Here is an 18,562-nt window from a genome sequence, read left to right as displayed (position 1 = left end):
CCAGCCTGGTCGACAGAGCGAGACTGTGTCTCAAAAAAGAAAAAAGAATGGGTGACAAAGTAATAATATGAGGTCTTTCATTTATCACACAGAAAATAGCTTGTTAAATTATAATACCTGTGTGGGCGAAGGTGCAGTGAAATGGCCATTTTCTTGTAGTATTAGTGGTGTTTAAAATGTATATAAGCCTTCCAGCATAAAGCTGGGAAATTTTTTTTAAATCATACAGACAGTGACTCATTATACTGCCTCCTCCAACTCCTGGCCTCAAGCAATCCTCCCACCTCAGCCTCCCAAAGTGCTGGAATTACAGGCTGACAGCCACCATGCCTGAAAGCTTTGCAATTTACATCGAGGGTAATAAGAATGCTCATGCCCTGTGACTCACAGTAATCTCACTTCTGGAAATTTCACCTTTGGATATAATTCAACCTAAACAAAAGGTCATATGCACAAACACAGTGAAAATCTGGGAGTAATTTTTTTCTCTTTTTTTAAAAAAATACGGAATGCTTCACAAATTTGCATGTCATTCTTTCACAGAGGCCGTGCCAATCTCTCTATTGTTCCAACTTAAGTATGTGTGCTACTGAGGCAAGCATGAGTAATTTAAGATAGAGTGGTTAAGTGAAATAAGGAAGAATTATGGAGAATTTAAAAATCTATGCTATTTATAGGCACCTAGTAACAGCTCAGTAAATATTAGCTGCTACTATTATTATTTTTATGGTAATTTCACTCAATTAAAAACTGTCATTAAAAATTACCATTGTCATGGAACGTAATGTCTCCTACTGTATAATTGTAAAAACAGATACAATTTGTCCCTTGGTATATGGGGGGATTAGTTCCAGCTCTCCCATTTCTGTGTATACCAAAATCCACGCATACTCAAGTTTTCGAAGTCAGTCCTGTGGAATCCACATATAACACAAATGGGAAAATTAGTGAGGTGTGGTGACAAGCACCTGTAGTCCCAGCTACTTGTGAGGCTAAGGCAGGAGGATTGCTTGAGCCCAGGAGGTTGAGGCTGCAGTGAGCCATAATTGCATCACTGCACTCCAGTCTGGGCAACAGAGTGAGACAGAAGGTTGACTTTTTAATAGAATTTTTCTGTTCACTTGAAGATATGGTCAGGATTGTGGCATATGAAAATTCTTCATAAAATAACTATCTAATCCAATTAATGCTGGAATTGGAAACAGCAGAAGTGTCATCTCAGAGCTACTCACAATGAAAGGTGATGTCTGGGGCTCAGGTGTGTTGAGGTCCCCATGCCTGGACTATGGGTGCTGAGTGGGATTTACTTGTCCATCCATTTTCTATATTCCAGCACTGGGAAACTAGGGTTTATCCATCTTGATAAGATGTCATTTAAATTCCACTTCGCAAGAACCACAAATGGAAGAAAGGCCATGAAACCGCAGGACAGTACTTGTTCTCAAGGGAATCTTCAGCTTAGGTGGCTCTGTAAAAGAGAAATTACATTGTTGAAAAATCGTCGCAGGTCAGGTGAGGTGGCTCATACCTATAATCCCAGCCCACTGGGAGACTAAGGCAGGAGGATTCCGTGAGGCCAGGAGTTCAAGACCAGCCTGAGCAACACAGTGAAACCTCATCTCTACAAAAAATTAGAAAAGGAACTGGGTGCAGTAAAACATTCGTATAGTCCCAGCTACTCTGGAGGCTGAAATAGGAGGATCGCTTGAGCCCAGGAAGTGGAAGCTGTAGTGAGCTCTGATCTCACCACTGCACTCCAGCCTGGGTGACAGAGTGAGACCCTGTCTCAAGACACACACAAACACACACACACACACACACACACACACACACACACACACACACCCCCAATCTCAGTCTGTCCAGCCTTGACTAATCAAAAGGGCCTTCTGGTTACAGAAGAGGTATGCTCTTTTGTAGGACAGGGAGAGACCAGCAAGCTTGTTCACAGACTTTTCCTCATCCTCTGCTTAGTTTTCCAAGAACCCTCACCGCGGAAATGGAGTCTCTGGGAAAATGACCTAAATCTTTGGGTTACCAGGGGAGAAATATGCCTCCTTTGTCAATTAATAAATGGAACATCTGCCTTAAAATCCAGGGAGTTCTGCTAGAATGAATCACTCCCTAAGACCCTGACCAATGCATGGAACATGAAAAACTGAAGTTTAACTGGGCGCGGTGGATCACGCCTATAATCCCAGCACTTTGGGAGGCTGAGGCGGGTGGATCACCTGAGGTCAAAAGTTCTAGATCAGCCTGGCCAACATGGTGAAACCCCGTCTCTACTAAAAATACAAAAATTAGTTAGGCATGGTGGTGGACACCTGTAATCCGAGCTACTCGGGAGGCTGAGGCAGGAAAATCGCTTGAACCCGGAAGGCGGAGGTTGCAGTTACTTCTAGAAGAATTTCCATTAGCCCTTTGAAATCCTTCAACATTCATGAAGGCCAAAGAGTTTTCACCTAATTTAATCTGATGGGTATGTAACCAGAGTCTTTCTAGGGAATAGAGACTCCCAAACAGTTCAACTGGGAAGTGAGGAGAGAATTTATTACTCAAAATCAAAGGGAAATAAAAAGAGGCCAACATAGAATGTCATTATTCTTTCTTGGCGGGGAATGGATTCCAGAGTCATTCTGTGACCTTTACATGACCTCCTTATTAGCATCTAAAAGCTTCCAGTGTAGGATGCAGCCAGCTAGGTTCTCTTCTAATGTAATAAAATTTGCTTCGGCAAATCTTATGCAGAGCCATCTCCAGGCTCCAGAAACAATAGGCCATAAATTACTGGATCTCCCATTTGATACAATGAAGCATGAGCACGGTCCTGAATGACTCCTCTACATACTACTCTGGGTGGCTTGAAGTGAATTTGATACAAGAACTGGAGCGAGCGCAAAGCAGAGCTAGATCTAGGATTAATGTGCTTGGACCCAGCTCCTCACTACTCACCTATGAGTCTAGTTCCAGAACCCAAGTAGAGGATGGGGAAACAAGGCTCCTGACTTTTTTTCCCTAATGTCTGCATCTCTTTCACATTTCTTATCTCCTTGCAAAGAAACTAAACAGGCTCAACTGAAATAACTAAATGATTAAACCCTATACAGAGAATCTCCAAAGACTGACAAAATATCATTCAAGACTGTTACACAGACAACCTTGAGGATGACTTGATGTACCAGTGATCTACAATATTTGGGATCATTCCAAATTCCCATCAAGGATCTGCCTATATCAACAAAGGAGCCAAGGACCAACCATTCAAATGGGCCCTGCTGCCAAGCCTTTTTTTTTTTTTTTTTTTTTTACAATGCCATCTCTTCATATTGTTCCATTTAACAAAACTGCAGCCCTTCATCTATCCTTAAGTCCCTTGGCCAATGGTACAGAGCCAGAGTATGCTACTCCCTAGCAGGAAATCAACAGGATGACCTACTAAACACCATTCAGAAGATGCTAAGACCCATGAATTGCAACAGGAAAGAAAAGACAGAGAATTAGTCAGGCAGGTACATGCTGTGCCAAAAATGCACTACAGCCTCCACCCAATTCTGCCTAATCCTAGCTGGGCTGACACCAACCTGATGAGACAGGCCTATAAGATCTCAAACTAAAACAGAAACTCCTGAACTGGGTTCTTTCGAGCCCAGGAAGCAGCAGTAAATCATTAAAGAACAGATAAGTTCTTAAGGTGAGGGAGAGTTTCAGATAAATGGAATGCTGGTAGAACACAGGGCCCAAAGGAGCAAAAGTTAACCTAAGCCCAGGTAGAACCTTGTTTACTAGAGTATTAGGCATGGGTTGGGGCAACTATTCTAACCAGAGAAACTGGCTTCAGTGAGGGCAAGTTGGCAATCCAAGGTGTAGCATGCATAGGGCTGGCAAAATTCAGGGTGACTGAAGCAAAAGCTTCAGAACCAGAAAGACCACATCTGGGGGTAGAGCACAAAACTCTCAAGAGATGAATCTTTGTAAGAGTGAGGCAGAACTATATAGCAGTTTTAGGAGATCTGTTGGTGCCCAGCAAGAGCTCCAAACGGGCTATATGCAGGGATGCAGGCTGTAGTCTCAGGAGAGGAGGTTCACAAAAGTCATTCAGTCCAAGACCTCAAACTGTGTTCTCTACTAAAAGGAATCAAGGCTCCCTAGAGAAATGGCTGACTCCATGCAGGGATGCAGGCTGTAGTCTCAGGAGAGGAGGTTCACAAAAGTCATTCAGTCCAAGACCTCAAACTGTGTTCTCTACTAAAAGGAATCAAGGCTCCCTAGAGAAATGGCTGACTCCATGTATGGTGCAGTATATTGATCCTGGAACATCTTTTTTTGCCAGAAAGGAAGGAAGCCATCAAAGTCCAACAGGATCACGTCAAAAAGACATGAAAGTCAACCTGAAGAGATAATTATTAACCTAGATGAGACAATGTAAGCATCCAAAACAATAAAGACTGCAATGGCCTGAAATACATCAAATGCAAACAATAATCTATGAGTTCATAATGGTATTCAGAAAAAAAAAATACTGGTCATTAGAGGGAAGGTTACTAGGTCACTAATTTACTACTCTGAAAAGTGACTTAAGATGAGAGGTACGGTGGAGAATTAGCTATTTATTCCGTCTTTCCTGTACAAACATAAATTTTTAGGGAGATTGAAGCAGACGAAACAAATCTGGAAAAATGGAGGTAACTGCTTAATCTGCGGGTTGGGTGCATGGAGGGTCAACATATTTCTTTTGTGTATATTTGAACCCCCTACAAAAAAAGCACAAGACAGAATGTGAGCCAAGCAGCTTAGGGTTTAGGCAAGGCTTCTGCCTACAAGAGACACTAGGACATGAGGGGTAGTTTTAGCCCTAATGGGCTGAGCCAACTGGAGGTATATAGGGAAGTGCTAAATTGCACAGGTATCATGTTGCCCAGCACTTGATCAAATCCTAGATCCTAGGTCTGCTTGGTAGCATGCTTCCTAGGTAGTGGATCTGAGGCTACCTATAGAACTTCCTTTGCAGTCATAATTCACTCAGAAACTACAAAAGTGCTTGCTCTTGAAAATGGAGTCTTTGTCCATTTCATGCTTCTATAAAAGAATACCACAGACTGCATAATTTATAAAAAGGAAAAAAGGAAGGAAAGAAAAAAGGAAGGAAGGAGGGAAGGAGGGAAAAAGGGAAGGAGGGAAGGAAAGGAAGGAAGGGAAAGAAGGAAAGGAAGGAAGGGAAAGAGAGAAAGAGGGAAGGAGGAAGGGAGGGAAGGAGGGACGGAGGGAGAGAGAGAGGGAGGGAGGGGAAGGGAAGAAAAGGGAAGAGAAGGGAACGGAGGAAGAAAAGGAAAGGAAAGTAATAAATTTTATTTCTTAACAGTTCTGGATGTTAGGAAGTCCAAGGTTGAGGGGCCTGCATCTGGTAAGGGTCTTCTTGCTGCATCATCCCACTACAGAAGGCAGAAGGAAAAGAGAGTGCAAGAAAGCAAGAGGGCAAAAGGGACTGAACTCTGTTTTATGATAAGCCCACTCTGTGATTACTAATCTATTACCACAATGACAACATTAACTCATTCATGAAGGCTATTTTATTAGGCCCCACATCCCAACTGTTGCATTGAGGATTGAGTTTCCAGCACATAAACTTTGGGGGACACATTTAAACCATAGCAGAGCACTTAGGTTAATTCAACTAAGAGGAGCTGGGAAAATCAAAGGCATGAGAAAGACAGCAAAAGCTAGCAGAGAGAAATGCATAGGTTAAGGAAAAAAGTCACAGTGAATCCTGTAGTGCAGGCTACTTTATCAAAAGCACCTAAAAAAGATCTCATTAACTCCCCCAGCTCACCTCCACCCACATCTAAAGAGCCACACACAGCACCACCAAAGGCAGCACAATGAGAATAGCATTCTCCTCAACAGACAAGCTGGGAGTATCTAGACACCTGACCTCAATAGCTCCAGAACAGCCCTAAAACAGTTCCTCCCTAATCACCACTCAAGTCACCAGCTTGGAAAGTATTAAGAAAACCCAAATCCTGACACACCACTATGAAACAACTTAAAACAGCAAAGAACAACCCATTTAAACAGCAATGCCAGCTGTTGGTAAAAAAAGGAACAATGAGTAGAGGAGAAACAGACCTCTTGGGGCCCACCAAGACCCAGTCTCTCAGCTTCAGCACTTTTAAATGCAGAATCCATACCCCTCTGGGGCCTGTGGAGCTCCACAAGGCATGTCGTCCTCAAAGATAAATAAGCAGGCAAGCTGGCTAGAAAACCACTAAGGGTATTATTCTTTAAAGAATCTTTATAGGGTCAAAGAGGAATGGGTCTTAACTGGCTATGTGAACTCCCCACAGATTCTGAGGATGATGTCAGTATCCCTTTCCAGATGTGTTTAACACTTTGCAGTCACTTGTATTCCTGCCACTGAGTGCCAGTGCTTTGCTAATTTGAATTGATTCCAGCTCATGCTGACCCCAGCTCCCCGGATGTTACCATTAGCCAAGACTGTCACCCATACTGTACCCTTTCAAAGACTCCTAAAAACAGCTCTTCACCTACTCTTCCAAGACAAGTAAAAATGTCTGCCAAAGAAATGGGGAAAAAAGATTCAGAGAGTGAAAACAATTAATATACTAACAAGAGAGCAAAAAGCAAAGGGGGAGGAGAAACTAGGAAAATCATATATGGGCTCTCACCTATTTCCAAAGCTGGGCTAATGTCCTTTTGCTTGTGTCTGAATAAGGCACCAATTTTAAGCTGCTAATGAAAAAAAAAGAAAAAGAGAAAGAAGCAGGCCCAGGCTGGGCGCAGTGGCTCATGCCTGTAATCCCAGCACTTTGGGAGGCCGAGGCGGGTGGATCACCCAAGGTCAGGAGTTCTAGACCAGCCTGGTCAACATGGTGAAACACCATCTCTACTAAAAATACAAAAAATTAGCCAGGCATGGTGGCGCATGCCTGTAAATCCAGCTACTAAGGAGGCTGAGGCAGGAGAATTGCTTGAACCTGGAAGGCAGAGAATGTGGTGACCTGAGATCACGTCATTGCCCTCAAGCCACGGCAATGAGAACAAAATTCGGTAAAAACAAAACAAAACAAAACAAAACCACCATAAAATAACTCAGACTTAATTAAATACAACCCTAGTGGTGAATGACTAAAGATGGATTACTCATAACAGAGATAACAATCCAATAAGAATCCAGGCATCTTACCTTTTAATAACAAAAAAAATCCTTTCCTTCGAAAGTAACATCCTCTCAAGGCCAGGAATTCCATTAGTAGAAATCCTTCCTAAAAACAAAATTCCTGGCCAGGCATGGGTTCACGTCTGTAATCTCAGCACTCTGGGAGGCCGAGGCGGGAAGATCACTTGATGTCAGGAGTCGAGGCGGGAAGATCACTTGACGTCAGGAGTTCGAGACTGGCCCGGCCAACATGGTGAAACCCCATCTCCACTAAAAATACAAAAATTAGCCTGGTGTGGTGGTGGGCACCTGTAATCCCAGCGACTTGGGAGGCTAAGGCAGGAGAATTTCTTGAACCCAGGAGGCAGAGGTTGCAGTGACCAGCAAGGTTGCGCCATTGCACCCCAGCCTGGGTGATAAGAGTGAAAACTCCATCTCAAAAAAAAAAAAAAAAAATTCCTTTGGGAAGGCCTTCTACATAAAAATCTTCAACATGAGACTGGAAAAAAGGGTATGGGATCATCACCGGACCTTTGGCTTTTACAGCTCGAGCTATAAGAACAAAAAGAAAAAGGGATATCATTTAAACACAGTATGTAGAAAAGAATAATTATTGAATCTGTACTGGTCTTTAACTTTTACACTTTGATCTTTAATTCTGTTATTGTGATTGAGTCCAAAGAAAAATAGTATGAGTAAAATAAAAAGAACACCAAAAATGCTAATATTCTGTTTACCAAAGTCTGTAGTGAAATATCCCATTAAATCCAAGTGCAGTGACACACCCATAATCCCAAGCACTTTGGGAGGCTGAGGCGGGTGAATCTCCTGAAGTCAGGAGTTCAAGGCCAGCCTGGACAACATGGTGAAACCCCAACTCTACTACAAATACAAAAATTAGGCAGGCGTGGTGGCAGAGGCCTGTAATCCCAGCTACTTAGGAGGCTGAGGCAGGGAGAATTGCTTGAACCCAGGAGGTGAGCTTGCCATGAGCTGAGATCATACCACTGCACTCCAGCGTGGGTGACAGAACAAAACTTCAACCTCCAAAAAAAAAAAAAAAACAGCTAGCAGGTGACATTTGCTATGGGGAGACTAGGGATATGATCTTGCTGCAATCCTTCCATTTTAGTAAATCTAAACAGTGTGAATCCATTCTGTTTCGTCCCCACTCCACTCCAGAGCCAAAACAAGAAAACCAATTATATTTCTAGTTCTTTAAAAACATATCTAACTAAATCATCTAATTAAAAGATAATATGCATGGTTCCATACTCTAAAAGAAAACTTATGTCCCGCATATCATGGACATTTGATGAATGCTTATTCAGTTGACTGGTGTAGACTTCAATAATAACCTGTTCAATGCATTATGCCAGATGAATCTTGCATCTCAAAAGTAGAACAAATATTGTCCTTTCAGTTTTGTCTACCCATAAATGCAATATTTACTAATAAAAAGAAAATGAGTTTATTGTTCTAGAGAGTATGAGAATTTTGACAACATCAATTCTCCTGTCCTAGGACATAATTAATACTTAGAGGCATACTATTTCATGTGGAAGCTACCATTAAATCAATGTTAAGTGTTAATTACCTCACATAATCTTCTAATCTGACTTAAGACTGAAGACGTACCTCACAAAGTTGATTTATTAAGTTGTAAATCTTCACCTGTTGAATTCATAAGTTCATGTCTGAAAGGTGAGAATAAATACTTAATATTCACTAGGCAATATTCAGCAAAGTAATATCCACTAGTACATATTTAATATTTCATCATGAACTGCGGGTGTGAAGAGAAAAGACAGGCTGGGCACAGTGGCTCACACCTGTAATCCCAGCAGTTTGGGAGGCCGAGGCAGGCAGATCATGAGGTCAGGAGTTCGAGACCAGCCTGGCCAACATGGTAAAACCCCGTCTGTACTAAAAGTACAATAATTAGCTGGGCATGGTGGCAGGCACCTGTAATCCCAGCTACTCAGGAGGCTGAGGCAGGAGAATTGCCTGAACCCAGGAGGTGGAGGTTGCAGAAACCATTATCACGCCACTGCATTCCAGCCTGGGCAAGAGAGCAAGATTCTGTCTCAATCAATCAATCAATAAAAATATAAGGAGGAAGCATTTACTGTGTATTTATATGTCTGGTATTATGTGAAGCACTTTACTATCTTATCAAATCTTCGGGACAGATCTTCAGTTCTCATGACCACAAAAGAGGATACTAAAGCTCAGACAGGAGAAGAGACGTGGCCAGCCTGTGTCCCCAGGGCCTATGGTCTTACCACTAGGTTACAGTGTTTCCAGATATCACATGTTGTGAGATTTTTGCTTTAAAATGAACCAAAAAAAAACCAAAGGTGAAAAAGGCATAAGCTATTAAAAAGTGGGAGAAACACTAAGAGAACCTTAAGCATGTAACTAAAAATATTATGGAAATGTTATTGAATTCATTAGCAAATTTAGTGCTAGGTTTTCATTGAGGAGGTTATATTACTCATGATGAAGAAAAATGTTCATTTTAAGTATATTAACATAAATACCATCAATATTGTTTATCATGTTTACATGTTCACTTAAAGCAATTCAGTTAAAATTCTGCATATCATACAATTTTATAGTTTGCTAGTAGGTTACAAGTAAATAGTCACCCGAATAAAAACATCATGTTTTCCACTGGTTGTTGCTCTTTTTTAGGTGAGTATTTGATGTATACCAACAGAGAGAGGATAATAACAAATCGCTAATTTCTTTCATCACTATATAAAGGTGGCTTCAGGATAGAATAGTATCAGGGCAATGATGAATTTGAAATCTAACATCAATTCAGTGATGCATCAAGATAAAAGTAGAGACAACAGGGGCACCTTGGTGAGTACTGAACATTTTATTTATTTATTTATTTTGAGATGGAGTTTTGCTCTTTTTGCCCAGGCTAGAGTGCAATGGTGCCAACCTCGCCTCACTGCAACCTCTGCCTCCTGGGTTCAAGCGATTCTCCTGCCTTGGCCTCCCGAATAGCTGGGATTACAGACATGCGCCACCACACCCGTCTAATTTTGTATTTTTAGTAGAGACGGGGTTTATCCATGTTGGTCAGGCTGGTCTCGAACTCCCGACCTAGATATCTGCCTGCCTTGGCCTCCCAAAGTGCTGGGATTACAGGTGTGAGCCACCGCACCCAGATGAATTCCAAATTTAACAAAGCAGACTAAGAGAAACAATTCATTTAAAAAAATAATATTTGGCCAGGCATGGCGGCTCACACCTGTAATCCCAGCACTTTGGGAGGCTGAGGTGAGTGGATCAGGAGGTCAGCAGTTCAACACCAGCCTAGCCAAGATCATGAAACCCCGTCTCTACTAAAAATACAAAAATCAGCCAGGCGTGGTGGCTGGTGCCTGTAATCCTAGCTGCTCGGGAGGCTGAGGCAGAGAACTGCTTGAACCCGGGAGGCAGAGGTTGCAGTGAGCCGAGATCGTGCCACTGCACTCCAGCCTGGGCGACAGAGTGAGGCTCCGTGTCAAAAAAAATAAATAAATTATCCAATGAAATTCCTAAGATCCAGGGCTTTGCAATAAATATGTAAATAAATTTCCAATCTCCATACTGAAAGTTTAAAAGAAATGCTAACTAATAACTAAAGAAATACAACTTTTCCTCAGCTTTGCAACAATCTAGAAACAAAGTGTGTAGACACTACAAAGCACCTTACAAGGAGAAACGTGTAAGGATGGCATGACTCGCCGGCAGCCCTGGGCTTGTCCACGGTACCCCCATGATGAACAGTAACTCCATTGTGTAAATGCCCATGAACATAAGATTACAGGACTTTTCCAGTTTAGACATACCATATTTTCTTTCAGACAATTCTTCAGTTTGTTTACGTAGATCAGCGATACGATGATTCCATTTCTCTGAAAATCAAGCAAAAGTTGCTTCTCAATAACATGTCCCTATGTCAGAGCAGCACTAACGTATAATGACTGATTTCATATATTTTACATTCTAACAGTCCATATCATTTTACTGCTTTCAAGAAAAAATTTCCCCTTTTTGGTGGTTCTTAGAATTGGTTTAATGGGAGACTATTAGAGAAGCTGAAAAGCAGGAGGGCAGAAAAGTTCAATCAAATTAAACACAATGACAGGGAGGTCACAATGAGGCGGTCTCCAGGGGTCTTTTAGCAAACTTCCTAAAACATGTCTCAGCTGTGTGAAATAAGACTTTACAGCAGCCGGGTGCAGTGGTGCAGGCCTGTAATCCCAGCACTTTGGGAGGCCGAGGCGGGCGGATCACGAGGTCAGGAGATCGAGACCATCCTGGCTAACACGGTGAAACCCCGTCTCTACTAAAAATACAAAAAAAAAAAAAATTAGCCGGGCGTGGTAGCGGGCACCTGTAGTCCCAGCTACTCGGGAGGCTGAGGCAGGAGAATGGCGTGAACCCGGGAGGCGGAGCTTGCTGTGAGCCGAGATTGCGCCACTGCACTCCAGCCTGGGCAACAGAGCGAGACTCCGTCTCAAAAAAAAAAAAAAAAAAAGACTTTACAGCAGCCGGGTGCAGTGGTGCAGGCCTGTAATCCCAGCACTTTGGCAGCAGAGGCAGGCGGATCGCTTTGAGCTCAGGGCAACATAGCCAAAACCCCCCTCCCTAGCCCCACCCCCACCCCGTCCCTACCAAAAATACAAAACAGCAGGGCATGGTGGCGGGCGCCTGTAGTCCCAGCTACTCAGGAGGCTGAGGCAGGAGAATCACCTGAACCCAGGAGGCAGACATTGCAGTGAGCCAAGATCATGCCACTGCTAGCCTGGATGACAGAGCAAGACTCCACCTCAAAAAAAACAAAAACAAAAACACAAGGTTAAGAGGGACCCCCGACCTTACAGATACAAGTTTAAGAGGGACCCCTAAGCAAAAAATGCCAACCCTTTTTCTCCCAATCATTGAAACACCAGGAGGGTGTAACAGTTTTGCAGCCTAGCTGTAGCAGGCTGATGCCCCCAAGATGCCCATATCCTAATCCCGGGAACTGGTGAACATGACCTTATATGGCAAAGGGGGCTTTGCAGATATAATGAAGTTAAGGGTCTTTGGCTTTTGGGGTTGATGTACTCACTCGGATCCTTGTAAGAGCAGAGCAGGTGATGGAGAGGGTGGGAGGTGTAGTGACAGAAGCAGGAAACTCCAGTCATTCGAGATGGGCAGCACAAGCTGAGGAGTGCAGGCCACCTTTACGGCCAGGAAACGGATTCTCCCGCAGAGCCTCAGAAGCCACCGACCCTGCTCCCACCTTGACTCAGTAGGACTTACTGTAGAATTCTGGCCTTCAGACCTGTAAGGGAATACATTTTGGTTGTTTTAAGTCACTAAGTGTGTGGTAATTTGTTGCAGCAGCCACAGGAAACTAGTATTGTAGTGAAGCCTCAAAACCCCCATGAAGGGGCTGGGCTCAGTGGCTCATGCCTGTAATCCCAGCACTTTGGGAGGCCGAGGTGGGTGGATCACTTGAGGTCAGGAGTTCGAGACCAGCCCAGCCAACATGGTGAAATGCCATCTATACAAAAAATACAAAAACTAGCCGGGCATGTTGGCACATGCCTGTAATCTCAGCTACTCAGGAGGCTGAGACAAGAGAATTGTTTGAACCCAGGCGGGCAGAGGTTGCAGTGAACTGAGATTCCACCACTGCACTCCAGCCTGGGTGACAGAGCGACGCTCCATCTCGAAAACAAAACAAAACAAAAAAACCCCACCTGAAGGTTTCCAGTTCTGCCAGCAGTCTCCCACCCAACCCCCAGAAGCAGACATTCCATTGCTGTGGGCCATGGACAGGCAGAAGGAAGCACCTCGTCATGGCAGAGGCCTACCCAGGAGAAACCTAAGGGAAGGCACTGCTGGGCTGGCCCCTCTCTGCCAAGGCCATATTCTTTTTTTTTTTTTTTTGAGGCCAGTTTCACTCTGTCTCCCAGACTGGAGTGCAGGGGCACAATCTCGGCTCACTTCAACCTCTGCCTCCCCAGTTCAAGTGATTCTCCTGCCTCAGTCTCCTGAGTAGCTGGGATTACAGGAGTGTAGCATGCCTAGCTAATTTTTGTATTTCTAGTAGAGATGCGGTTTTGCCATGTTGCCCAGGCTGGACTCGAACTCCTTGCCTCAAGTAGTCCACCTGTCTCAGCCCCGCAAAGTGCTGGTATTACAGGAGTGAGCCACTGCACCCAGCATTTGCCAAGACCTTTGATGGCAGGCTTTTTCCAGGTGATCAGTCCTTGTCTGGTCTGGCTCTGCCCCACTCTCCTCACCTAGTTGGAATCCCTAGCTACTTTTCAGTAGAGGAGAGTGTGTACCCCAATCCCAGCTTGGTTCAGATCTGCATTTAACTCATGGAACCTGGCTGCTCCCCAGGTCCTGAAGAAAAAAAGGGTCTCTCTGTGGGTATGATAAAGGATGGGCCTGTCCCCAGGACCCTGTGAGAGGGAAGCCCAATGTCCCACCAGGTTGGCAGGGCTGGGGAAGGGAAAGTGTTATGGCAGCCCCAAGAAAAAAAAGAGGCAGCAGAGGGAGCAGGACAGCGCTCACATGGAACTCATGCCACTGCCTGAGGGGAGGGAGGAGTGCACGCCAGTGACGTCAGGGGGCAGAGAGGCGCAGTTCCAGGGTGGCTTTCCCCCTCACTTCCTGCCATGTTACTCTGATCACCTCCAGGTGAGCCTGCCCACTTTGTGCCCAGGGGCCTGTAGAAAACCACAACTCCCCATGGTTATGGCCCCAGGAGTGGGTCAGAGCAGGGAGGAGTCCTGGACAGAGGAGAGGCAGGGACAGGAGGGAGTGGGCCTCAAACTCCAGGAGGGGGCCCTTCTCATGGGTCCTGCTTTCTGGCTTCTCCTTCCTTACCCCTGGGCTGATCACTCGGGGAAGAACTGAGACAAAGTTTCTCACCCTCAGGCCCAAAGGGTTTAATTACTGGGCCCTTAGGGAGGTGTGAGCCCCCTGAAAGGATGCAAGGTTTTGTTTTGTTTTGTTTTTTGAGACAGAGTTTCGCTCCTGTCGCCCAGGCTGGAGTGCAGTGGCGTGATCTCACCACACTACAACCTGCGCCTCCCAGGTTCAAGTGATTCTCCTGCCTCAGCCTCTGGAGTAGCTGGGATTACAGGTGGCTGCCACCACGTCTGGCTAATTTTTTGTATTTTTAGTAGAGACAGGGTTTCGCCATGTTGGGCAGGCTGGTCTTGAACTCCTGGCCTCAGGTGATCCGACTGGCTCCGCCTCCCAAAGTTCGGGGATTACATGAGCCACTGTGCTTGGCCACGATGAAAGGTTTTGTGTGGAGAGCATGTACATGCCTTTCTGGGAAAACAGTCCACAGCTCTTATTCTCAGCAGGCTTCACGGTCAAAAAAGGTTAGAACTCTTGCTACAGAGCTGTGGAAGCAGCCAGGTGAGGGGCCTGCCAAGGGCACTCTGGGCACTACCTGGGCACTCTCGAGCCCATCATCCCCTAGGCAGGCTGCACTGCTTGGTATTTGCAGAGCTGAGGGGGTGGGGCATGTGGGGACTGTGAAATCGCCCTGAGATGACCCACAGTCCTCAGCTGGGAAGTGAGCGCTGCATCTCCTGCAGCGTCCTCCATCCCTAGAGCCATGGGGCCAGGAGAACTGGCCCTTGCAGCAAGTGAAAAGCCTATTATTGATTCCCTCCCTAGCCATGTAGACAGTGAACCAAGACACTCATATCAGGTAAATGCCTTGTTCTCTGTTACCGAGGTAACCAGTAGGCATTCCCAGATACAGCGAAGGTCCTCACACCAAGATATGCACCTGGCCACCTGAGGAAAGAGAAAGGACTATCTGAGGGGATGGGGCTGAGCTGGGTGTGGAGTGGTCCTTGTGGGTCTTGGAGAGTGGGAGGGGGAGCAGCATGAGCCAGGCCTCGAGGCAGAAGGACAACCAGGAGACAGCCTGGAAAAAGTGCTGGACCCACAAGGGCTCAAGGCTGGCCAGAGGGGAGGTGGGATAGGCTGTAAAGTCCTGAGGTCTGAAGATTGGCCCTGGCAGGAAGAAACCAGGTAAGGTGGGGTGTTACCTACACCCTCGGGGCCAGATGCAGGCCAGAGCCAGCCAATTACCAGGCCCTTAGGGAGGTGTGAGCCCCTTGAAATGATGCAAGGTTTTTTGTTTTTGTTTTGGAGACGGAGTTTCGCTCTTGTCGCACAGGCTGGCACCTTTGCCCAGAGCAGGCACCAAGACTTCTGGCTCTGGGTGTGACCTCAGTCTGGGTAAAAGCCCCAGCCCCCACCAGGACCACCTACCCCCTAGACTACTTCAGGTGCTTAGCCCAAGCCAGGGGCAGGAAGCTAAACTGATGCCTAGGGTAATCCCAACAAAGTCCCTGGTTCCCCGCAGCTATGGGGCTGACGGGGAATTACAGCCCAAACCCCAGATGCTGGCTCTCAAACTAACACTGAGCCCTCAGTACCCACAGGGAGATACAATCAGCGCACTTTCCAGATGGGGAAATGGGATCAGAGAAGTGCAACAGCCTTGCCCAATGCCCCAGACCAGGGCTCCAGGCCCAGAGTGTTCTTTTGTCACTGTGTTCAGAGGGCAGCAGCTACTGTGATGTACCCACCTGAGCCTGGCAGCTTTCTCCAACTTTGGAAGCCCAGGAGCATGGCCCCTGTCCACAGATGCACCTAGCATGAGGCGTGCCCAGAGGGACAGAGGCAGATGAGTTTCGTCTCCTCCACTGGATTGTGAGGGCCTAGAAGGAGACAAGGGTCTGCTTGAGAAGGCAGTGAATAGCGAGCAGCCTGAGGCAGTGCCCCTCTGGATGGATGCGCAGTGCCTGGATGGAACCTGGCTCAGACAGAGCTCAGTTCTGCAGGTCCCAGAGGCATGGAGAGTTCACAGCTACCAAGTGTACGAGTCTGGATTCAAAGCCAACGGAGTGACTCCAAAGTCCCTGCCCTAGCCCCTGGACCACCCTTGCAGGCCCATCAGATGCCCAGGCCAGCAGCACAGCCGGCCAAGACCAGGGAAACTTGGGGAGCCTCAGAGCACCCCCAGGTATTCCAACCTAATCCTGGTACCCCGCCTCTCACCACCCTTCTTCCTGCTTTAACCTCAACCCCTACACAAAGCCTGGGCCACTTAATGTGGCATCAAACAGATGCCTCAATAAATCAGTCTAATCTTGAAAAAAAAAAGACTTAACAGATATACAATTGCACGTTAGAATGCTAAAGACCATAAACATATAACAACTTAAAGTACATATAAATTCAATATATATCCAATCATTGTAACTATGACACAGTAGAATATTAAAATACTATTTTCAAAATGTATACAAGCTTAATGTTCTATGTATTCAAACTATTTATTCAAAATACAAATCATCAACATAAATTGCCACTAATATTCAGTCCCTTCACAGGACACATGATTCACTGGGAGTTAATAAATTAGCAGCCGGCAGGCAGTGACACACAGCAAAAATGAAAACCAAGAGGTGAAATAGTTCTGAAATAAAGGTTTTAAAGCTAACAGAAATCACTGAATTACTAAGTCATTAGCACTCATTTTGAGCCAACTAACTAATTAATATGAGATGATACAATGTCCTATACTTTGGTAAATACAGACTATGTTTAAACAATGTCTGTAACGTGACTTGTAAAATGCTCCTGGCTTTACAAAGATGTGATTAAGATGTAGTAACACATGCTAAACCATTTCCCCCTGCAGAGCATGTGGTAACTTTCATCAGTCACATTGAGAGTCCAGAAGATAAAGGAAAAGGTCATGGATTTCGCTGAGAACTTACCAGAGTTGAACTCCCTCATTTTCCGTTCCCCAGCATTGGCGGGTTCTGGGACTGGTGGCTGTGGTGGCTCGTTGGTCTTTGTCTCTTAGAAGGTGGGGAATAATCATCATCTTGAAAAAGAAAAAATGGTCATTACTGAAGGAACCATCTTAGGTTACAGCCACCTCTGGGTCAATTCCCAACATTCAAAAGCTGAGCAGGGCTTTAAAGCTATCTTATTAATAATTATTTCTGTATTGCGAACTTCAGCATACTTTTTTCTAGTTACATTTGAAATGTTATTCTTTTGGGATGTGCTCAAGTGAGTATTGCTTTTTCCTCTGCCTTGCTTCATTAGTTTTTAGTTTCCTTCATTTGAATCATCATTGTAAGTCTCCCCTTCTCCTCAAATAACTTTCAAATTGCTGCCAAGAACTATGTTCTATCTTAAGGCTTTTGAGAAAAAACTTTCAATGAAGAAATAGCCACCTAAAGTTATACAAATATAGAAGAAACGGGATAAAATAAAGCTTAGATTGGAAAAAATATTTAAGATTATACAAAATTCACGCATAAACAAGGGAAGCTGAGTAATTGTATGTTCAAATACTTTTAACAAGTGCAAAACATGTAGGCTTAAAGAAATAGAGCTGGCCAGGCATGGTGGTTCACGCCTGTAATTCCAACAGTTTGGGAGGCCGAGGCAGGCAGATAACTTGAGGTCAGGAATTCGAGACCAGCCTGGCCAACAGAGTGAAACCCTCTCTCTACTAAAAATACAAAAATTAGGCCAGGAGTGATGGCTCATGCCTGTGATCCCAGCACTTTGAGAGGCCGAGGCGGGTAGATCACCTGAGGTCAGGAGTTTGAGACCAGCCTAACCAACATAGGGAAACCCCGTCTCTACTAAAACTACAACATTAGCCGGGTGTGGTGGCACATGCCTGTAATCCCAGCTACTCGGGAGGCTGAGGCAGGAGAATCCCTTGAACCCAAAAGGCAAAGATTGTGGTGAGCCGAGATTGTGCCATTGCACTCCAGCCTGGGCAAAAACAGCGAAACTGTCTCAAAAAAAAAAAAAAAGAAAAAATTAGCCAGGCATGGTGGCACATGCCTGTAATCCCAGCTACTTGGGAGGCTGAGGCAGGAGAATCGCTTGAACCCAGGAGGCTGAAGTTGCGGTGAGCTGAGACTGCACCATTGCACTCCAGCCTGGGTAGCAGAGCAAGACCCTGTCTCAAAAAAAAAAAAAAAGAAAAAAAAGAGAGAGAGAAAGAAAGAGGGCTACATTATTTATGAAACAGATACTGTTAACTCAGTCACCAGAAAGCCTGTGTATAAATGAGCAGAGAGATATTCAAGCACAGCACACACACACTTCTCAGGACAGCTGTCATGAGAGTTCCATGCTCGTTTCCTTCTGGATACATCAGCAACTCACTCTGCTATGATCCTGCAATACATCTCATGTTAGAATTAGAGACATCTGGGCCAGGCACAGTGGCTGACGCCTGTAATCCTAACACTTTGGGAAGCCAAGGCAGGCAGATCACCTAAGGTCAGGAGTTCGAGACCAGCCTGGCCA

General features: G+C 45.1%; 1 protein-coding gene and 1 non-coding gene across 2 annotated transcripts in view; both read right to left on the bottom strand.

Annotated features, from left to right (window-relative positions):
* LOC117980851 (fibrous sheath CABYR-binding protein-like) overlaps positions 1-18,562 on the bottom strand; it is an 85,978-nt gene that overhangs the window by 24,704 nt on the left and 42,712 nt on the right. Inside the window, exons 4-10 of the mRNA XM_063601717.1 lie at positions 16,999-17,108; positions 15,802-15,933; positions 11,855-12,509; positions 11,026-11,091; positions 8,813-8,871; positions 7,202-7,726; positions 1,233-1,468 (exon numbers count right to left, since the gene is read on the bottom strand). The gene's annotated coding sequence lies outside the window, so the exon portion shown is untranslated. The remainder of the gene's footprint in view (positions 1-1,232; positions 1,469-7,201; positions 7,727-8,812; positions 8,872-11,025; positions 11,092-11,854; positions 12,510-15,801; positions 15,934-16,998; positions 17,109-18,562) is intronic.
* Positions 499-602, bottom strand: LOC129395484 (U6 spliceosomal RNA). The gene has a single exon (XR_008622915.1). It is a non-coding gene; the product is annotated as a U6 spliceosomal RNA (small nuclear RNA).

The sequence above is a fragment of the Pan paniscus genome, chromosome X (assembly GCF_029289425.2).
Source record: "Pan paniscus chromosome X, NHGRI_mPanPan1-v2.0_pri, whole genome shotgun sequence".
In the NCBI taxonomy this organism is placed as follows: domain Eukaryota; kingdom Metazoa; phylum Chordata; class Mammalia; order Primates; family Hominidae; genus Pan; species Pan paniscus.
This window is presented reverse-complemented; position numbering and strand designations above follow the sequence as displayed.